The sequence below is a fragment of the Leptonotus elevatus genome, chromosome 18, assembly GCF_054856555.1.
Source record: "Leptonotus elevatus isolate MCC_2025b chromosome 18, RoL_Lele_1.0, whole genome shotgun sequence".
Taxonomy (NCBI): Eukaryota; Metazoa; Chordata; class Actinopteri; order Syngnathiformes; family Syngnathidae; genus Leptonotus; species Leptonotus elevatus.
In genome coordinates, this window is record NC_141256.1 from 14,508,170 (window position 1) to 14,515,298 (window position 7,129).

The 7,129-nt window shown below is 39.9% G+C and overlaps 1 protein-coding gene across 2 annotated transcripts in view; it reads left to right on the forward strand.

The window, feature by feature from the left end:
• The window catches only part of tbc1d32 (TBC1 domain family, member 32), a 70,195-nt gene extending 63,311 nt beyond the window's left edge, over positions 1–6,884 (forward strand). For both annotated transcript variants that reach the window (XM_086060768.1, XM_086060769.1), the window contains exon 39: positions 5,994–6,884. The gene's annotated coding sequence lies outside the window, so the exon portion shown is untranslated. The remainder of the gene's footprint in view (positions 1–5,993) is intronic.
• Positions 6,885–7,129: the final 245 nt, after the last annotated feature.

The following is a 7,129-nucleotide window of genomic DNA, read 5'->3' on the forward strand; positions in this document are numbered from 1 at the left end:
TTTACTTTTAATCCCGCTGCGGAATTCTCTGCCGTTTCCCGATGATTACTGTTCAGCTTCCCTGCCAGCGGAGGTGATTTTTTTTTATTATTATTATGTTGCTCCTCTCGTGTTTGCCGCATTAAATGTGTCACGCTGGGGCGACGCGGTGAAGACATTAGGTAGACATTACGAGTCCGGTCATCAGCAGTCGCAATGCACAACGCAGCAATTACCGTTGGGTTTTATTGAGAAAAATGACTTGGTTTCAGGCCAGGCATGATGGACGGATCACAGTCAATAATATCTCAACAGGCAAGTGGAGACACAAAAAGTAGGTTCAAGACAAAATCATCGGGTGTGAATACAATTTTTTTTTACACTCGTTGTAGGGATGGAGCCGATATTGGGCCTTTTTCGAATTTTGACGACCGAAAAAAGCTAAAGCTAAAACCATTTTAATCATCTTTAATCTTTTCCGTTAAATTTATAAGAGAAGATGGTGACCCTGGGAATCTTTACCTTCTATTTTTGTAATAAGCAAATAAATGTGCAACTGAGTTCCCTGAACTTTTTTTTTAGAAATTTAAAATTAAATATATTGTCTAAGATAAAACAATTAAAAAATCTCGATCTCTAATTTATTTTCATTGAAAACGCTAAACGGCCTTTAATGTTTATTAAAAAAAAAAAAGTGCATTAGGTTTGTAAAATACTGTTTATCGTTCTTTAAAGGCCAAATCGTTTTGGATGTTTGTGAAAACGTCAGGTGTGTAAATCGACTTTGAAGCAAAAACGTCATTTATACACGGACGTTGACACTTTTTATAAAAACATGAGTAAAGTTCATAAGCTCGAAATAGTCTCCGGTGTTTATTTAAAAAAAAAAAAAAAAGTATAGAAGATGTTAACTTGTCTGCAGTTTACAAAAACACGTACGTTAAATTTGTTCAACCCTATATTGTCTATAATTCTTTATGAAAACACGTACGTTACGCTTGTTTAATATGTGTCAAAAAGTAAGCCAGGTTCTTCGATGTTGTGAGGAAAAGTGTCGATTGAAGACGGTTATGAAAATCTGTGTTCCCCCCCCCCCCTACTTATTGTAAGAAGTGTTGCAGATGTTTGCAGGATAGCGAGGCCAGACGGTCGCACGTCAGGCCTCAGACAGGAAGGCATTTTCATCCTTCCGTCAAAACGAGATAACAGATGAAAAACAGCCGGCGAGGATTAGAAACGTATCCGCTCTCCTGGGGAAATGATCAAAGTCGGTATATGGTGACGAGGGAACGCAATCTGCATCGGCACGGCTTCTTAGTCCCCCCCCCCCCCCCCTCTTCCTGCTTTTATTGGGCGTAAAGGGTCTAACGTTGCCACCAAAAATAAAATATTTTTTGGGGGATGAAATTCAAGCAAAACTACATTCATATCTGATCAATGGCACTGAGGTCGTAATTTAAACAATCTCCCATATGTCTGCAAGATAACCAAAAAAGGATCTCTTTTGCATGTTATTGCCCAAAAATTACACCAAAGGAGCTGCAGGAATTGCTGGCAAGTAGTTTGTGTCCCTATATGTGACAGCAATCTGCCCAACATCTGGGAAGTTACAAAAAGTGTGCTGCAGGAATTTTTGGCAGGCTGTGGCTGTTTCCTACATGTGACAACAATCTCCAATATTTGTAGTAGTTGACTGAATGAGCTGGGTTCGTATTTGTTTTTTGAAGTTAGGTTATGTCTGGTCTATGAGCTAAGGGTTGAATTCAAAACAAGTACTGGCTGTTAAACAAAATGACACAAAAAGTACAATAAAGAAGCTGCAGGGTTTTCTGTACTGCATCTGCCCTAATTGGGACATCAATCTCCCCATAATGCCGCGAGGTTACTGAAGGCGTTCCGCAGGATGTTCTTTCAAATGATGTGACACTCCAAAATAACAACTGGCCGCGTCTTGATGTCTAGTCAGACAGCAACAATCAAACAAGGAGGACAAGATTGGTGTCCAATTGCATAAATTGGAAGAGTTGTTCTTGCGCTTGTTCATTTGTTCGTACAGTAAATTTACCCCCCCAGCTAATTGGCCCGCGTCGCAGCGCGTTGTTCCGACTCCATTATTACACCGGTGTTATTTTTTTTATGCAAAAGATTGGAGCGTTATTAATTCAGCTCCTACAACATGAGTGTGTTAACACTGTACATCCGCTAACAAGATGCAGTTGTGATAAAAACACGCTGTCGACATGCAAGAATAATAAATAAATAAAAATGATGGAAGAAATCCATCTCCTGCTCAAGGATGTTCTTTTTGTGTGTGTGAAGATAGTCGTTGTTTTAAAGGTTGACAACCCACAAAAAAAAACCTATGCTAAATTCAGGCTAAGTTAGCCTGTCTATGGCAATGGAAATGATACGTTAGCATTAAGCTAGCAAACTTTTATCAGATGTAAATATGGTTTGGTAGTGAAGCAGCTGATAAGCATGTCCTGTAAATGCACACAAAAAAATATTGTCAAGGAGCTACAGGAAATTTTGGGGGGGAAATGCAGATGTCCTACGCATGACAACAATCTACCATATATCTGAGAGCTTCCTGAATGGCCTCCTTAACATGTAAATGTGAGTGAAAAGTACACTTAAGGTAATTCTAGCAAGTATTGAGCGATGGATGATGCAAAGCACAATTCCACATCGAATAAATGTATAAAAATGCTTTATGCTTATTTTGTCATTTGACAGAAAAATAATCAGAGCTACCTGGAGTGTCGGCAGCTGTGCTGGCTTTAAAAAAAAAACACAAAAAACAGCGGCCCGGGCAGGAAGGCGTGCACTCGGAGAATGAGCTTGATATCGTCTGAATGGCAACTAAATGCTCCGCCTGAGCACTTATCAGTCAGCAGATGCGTGACGCGTCCCCCTTCAAGCGCCTTTTAACGGCGCAATTGTGGAGGTGACTGGAGGAGCTCTTAAGCATGGAAGCGTGCACAAAAGATGACATTTCAAGTCGACATTGAGCTGGCATGGAGGAAGTTTAGGAGGGGAAAAAAAGACGAGGAAATAACCTTGAACTCTTAAGGCTAAAAAAAAAAAAGAAGAAAAAATAGCAACAAGAAAGGAGCTCCAGGAATTTCTGGCAATTATTGGTTGTGTCCTACATGTAACAGCAATCTCCTGTGTAAAGAGGTTACTGAAGAAATTCCGAAACATTTAAATGAGCACAAAACATACACGAGAAGAGCACCTGCACAATATTTTACATGTTAACTACTGAACGATCGCTAAGTCAGCAGCAGGAAGTGGAATGCGCTGCTTTTCAGAATAAGAGCAAAAATACAGGAAGTGAAATGTTAACTTTTTAATGCTTGTTTTTTTATCAAAATAACAACTTGTAATGTTTTTACCTATTTGAAAAAACATAATTTTGCATTTCTGTAGTCTCCAGTATGAGTTTATGTGGCAGGAATTTATGGCAAGTACTGGCTGTGTCCTAGATGTGACAACAATCTCTCATATGTCTGGACTATGAGTAAAGGTTGCAAGACCTAAGTGTTCAATTTTTTTCTTACTACTGTCAGATATACTTTTTTCCCCCGGGTAATTATTTGCACAATTAAGAGTAAAAGTGCATCTATGCCTTTGACGCCAACTTCCTGTTGCGGTTTTGTTGCCAGGATGCTGCACCTGTCCTCCGCTCACCATCATCCTGCCCTCCTCTCATCTCTTAATCCGCTTTTCTCCGCAACTCTGCTTTTCAATATCCCCCGGATTGCCTCGGGCTTACTTTGCGTCCATCTTTTAACATCCCACCGCCAGACCTTTTTCCTTCAATTCCTTCTTCATTAGTATTCATAAGAAGCGTTTCCCCTCCTGACCAATCAGAGGGTTTGTTTGGTTTGTTTCGTTTAGAGGTACTTTACAGGAGATTTTTGTTTTTTTTGGTCACTGGAAAAATTGGCACATTTTAGGGGCGGATCTGTATATGCAAATGAGCCAGACGTCAGCCCGCCCACATAAAGGAATTAAAAAATGTTGATGTTCTAGTGGGTTTCTGTTGTGGCCCGCTCGAGCCAACAGTTTGAGCTAAACCGTATATTAGTGACACATTTAAAAGCTGAAAATTGCAGATGACAAAATGAGTTTTTAATTTGCACCCCCGGGGAAGTTTCATTACATATGCTTTAACACAACGCCAAAGAGGTTCAAAAACGAAAGTGAAGAGGTCAGCATCGAGTAGAACAAGAAAAGTGCAGTTGGCTAATTGAACGCAATTGACTTGTGTGGGCGACGTGTTGAGCGAGGCACAGCAGTAATGGTTGTCATCCTTAGATAAGAAATCAGTGCAAACAGGCCACGCCCACCTCTCCAGGCGCCCCATTAGAAAGAACGCCACTGACACGATGGGAGGAAAAGATAAAAAGACGATGAGAAGAGCATGAAATGAAGAAGTACTGCGTGGAATTCTAACTAATGATCACTGCGCAACATCATGATCTCATTCAGCTTTATTTTTATATTTAACGCACTGTAACGACATGTTCATTGCATTTGACATCCATCCGTCCAATGAAGCATCCGCCCAACCGCCATCCGTCTGTCCAACAAGACACCCAAATGTCCAGCAGCCCCTCTCGCGCTTTCTCTCGAACCTTCATACACTCCGATGACGGTGTTTACCCCCAGGTCTTCATTAAAAAGTCTGCCTATCCCTGTCACGTGGTTCGTACACGAATGTAAATGATTGGAATTTGTCTTCTGTAGAGAAAGAACGCACACGCGTCGCCTTCATTTTAGCACCTGCGCCCAAATGCTGCGTTCATGGCAATCCATCATCTCAGCCTGCCATCACGTCCAATTATGAAGCCATTAGCTGACACACACACACACACACACACACACACGCGCGCGCGCGCGCGCAATGCACACACTTCCATTTCATAACTCTTTAAACAATTACGAGGGGACATTCAGAAACAATCAGAAAGAAGATTGACACTTTTTAGTGATTCATTTCAATGTCCATTTGGGTGTGATTAAGGTTAATTGAACATTAATGGTTATAATCCCAAAACTATGGGGTAGCTAGCTGCCTTAGCATTTAAGCAACATCTTAAACAAAACTGCTTAAAAATCAGGCGTAGTAAAGATAATCAGTTTGACCTGAAAACAATTCATAGATGACTGGTTTAAAATGAAAACTAAACCAATCTGGGCTTTATTAGTCACGAAAGTTTACTGTAAAACGGATACGGTGTATATTTAAACACCAAAATGTTCAACCAAACCATATATCCCTTCTGAAAGCCCCGCTAGCTTAATGCTAACATGTCATGTGAAACACCATTAGCAGCTAGCAGGCTAACGTAAATTAGCATTAGATGTTCTAAACCTCTACGTCAGTGCTTCGTAATTATTTTCTGTTACAGGAAGAAGAAAACCTTTTGCGCCATTTCTCTGTTTGAACTATAAAAATATATTATTATAATTTGTCTATAAAATTGCGAGAAATACAAAAATTTAAGAAATCTCGATCAACATGCAACAAAGAATAACTTTGAAGAGGGGAAGTCAACCCCATAATTTTCTTTACAATAATATTTCATGTGCGGCCCCCTAGTCTATTCAGATTATTGATTAATATTACATTTGTGGGCTGTCCACTCATTTTTATCCATCTCAGTGGGCGACCATTTTGCCACTTGCTGTTGACGGAAAATGACATCACAATTCCACAAACGCAATATTAGTCCGAATGCCGTGTTTAGACCAGTGGGTTGACTTTGACGTTTTGGGTGGACTTCTCATTTAACGTTGCTTTAAAAATCTGTCAAAAAAAAAGTGGTGGGTTCACTGTCCAAAAAATGGGTGACATAAAATGTAATAACAAAATATGGTGGTGCAGTTGTCATCATGTCGAAATCAACCTGCCTCTTGCTCTGATCTCCGGAGAAGACCTCTTCTAAAAAGACGACTATTAAAAACATTCGCTATTGAATGCGTTTTATTCATCTTGCGTGCAGATCATTCAGCAAGACTTGGCGTGACACGGCCGTCACGCAAACACTTGACGTTCCTTGCAATCATGGAAGGTGAAGAAAAAGCGGCAACAGCAGGAGGAGGAGGCGTGAGCATGAATAAAGATTACCTGCGCGGAGGAGAGAGAGAGAGAGAGAGAGAGTGAGTGCTGTTTTTATTTTTTTCCCCACTTCTTCTACGTGTAGAACTTATTACTCCCTGCTGGCTGCTTGTTGAAGATCAACTGCAATGCAGTAATTGCGCCAACAATTTACTGCTCTCTATGCACCTCCCGAGTCGCGCTGCACTTGAAACATGCATTTAGCATCGGCGCAGCATCGCTATCGAAAGGCGGAATGAACACAGACGCCTCCGCCAATATCGCTATACTGCTGCTACTACTACACTGCTATGCTAGCTTTCCGTATGCAATTATTGACAGTACTGACCTCTTGGTAGTCCCTAACTTCTCTCGCCGTCTGAATTGAGACTGCGCAAAAAAAAGAAGAAGAAAAAATGTGTGTGTGTGTGATCTTGAGTCATGTGATCAATTACAATTAAATATTTTAATCGCTAGATGCCCCTAATAAAAAAGAAAAAGAAAGGATTATTAAAAATTAGGGGCGTCAGACTATCGATTTTTTTTATCGTAATTAACCGCATGACTTCAATAGTTAACTCACGATTAATCACAAATGTTATATCTGTTCTAAATGTACTATACAAAAATTATAGGTTTTCATACTCTTGTTAACAAAAGGGGGGGAAAATGTGAAACTAATAGAAATAGTTCAAATGAATTTTTGACGTCGATAGCCGTCAATGGCAGTGAATGAGTTAATTAGTTGCGATCAGGGGGCATCTTGGTGGCATGGAACTATGTTGAAGGAAGAGATAAAAAATTGTGCTTTGTTGCCATCTTTTGGAATGTATAGGCAATTTTAAACCTTTTGATTTTCTCTATTTGTGGCAGGACCAAATTTATGTCAACATTAATTAATAAAAATCTTCGATACGACACTTTTTGTCCGTTTTTTTGTGTAGCGTTTTAGGCTAATTCAAAGACCACAGATGTCCTCTTAACAATGTTAAAATTTAAAAAACGAATATCGCCTCGCAAATTCCACTTATATTCATTCGT